The following is a 293-nucleotide window of genomic DNA, read 5'->3' as shown; positions in this document are numbered from 1 at the left end:
AGTGTCAGGTCTGGGGGGCAGGGGGATAGTCCCATTTTGCAAGAAATTAAGTCACGCAGAGTTGCTCAAGGTCCCAGTGTGGCAACAGCTGGGCTGGGAGGAGAGGTCGGGGCTCCTGCATCCCTCCCTGCCCCACGTCCTGGTCTGTAGGAGGGTGCCCCATGCTCCCCCCCACCCCAGTATCCTCTGCCCAGATGTGTTCCCAATGGTCCCAGCACACACCAACCCCACGTTAGGTGTTGAACCAGCTCTCCAGGTCAGGATAGACACGGCCACGGGGCAGGCTGGGGTAG

Source organism: Fulmarus glacialis, unplaced genomic scaffold (genome assembly GCF_000690835.1).
Source record: "Fulmarus glacialis isolate BGI_N327 unplaced genomic scaffold, ASM69083v1 scaffold22048, whole genome shotgun sequence".
Classification (NCBI taxonomy): Eukaryota; Metazoa; Chordata; class Aves; order Procellariiformes; family Procellariidae; genus Fulmarus; species Fulmarus glacialis.
This window is presented reverse-complemented; position numbering follows the sequence as displayed.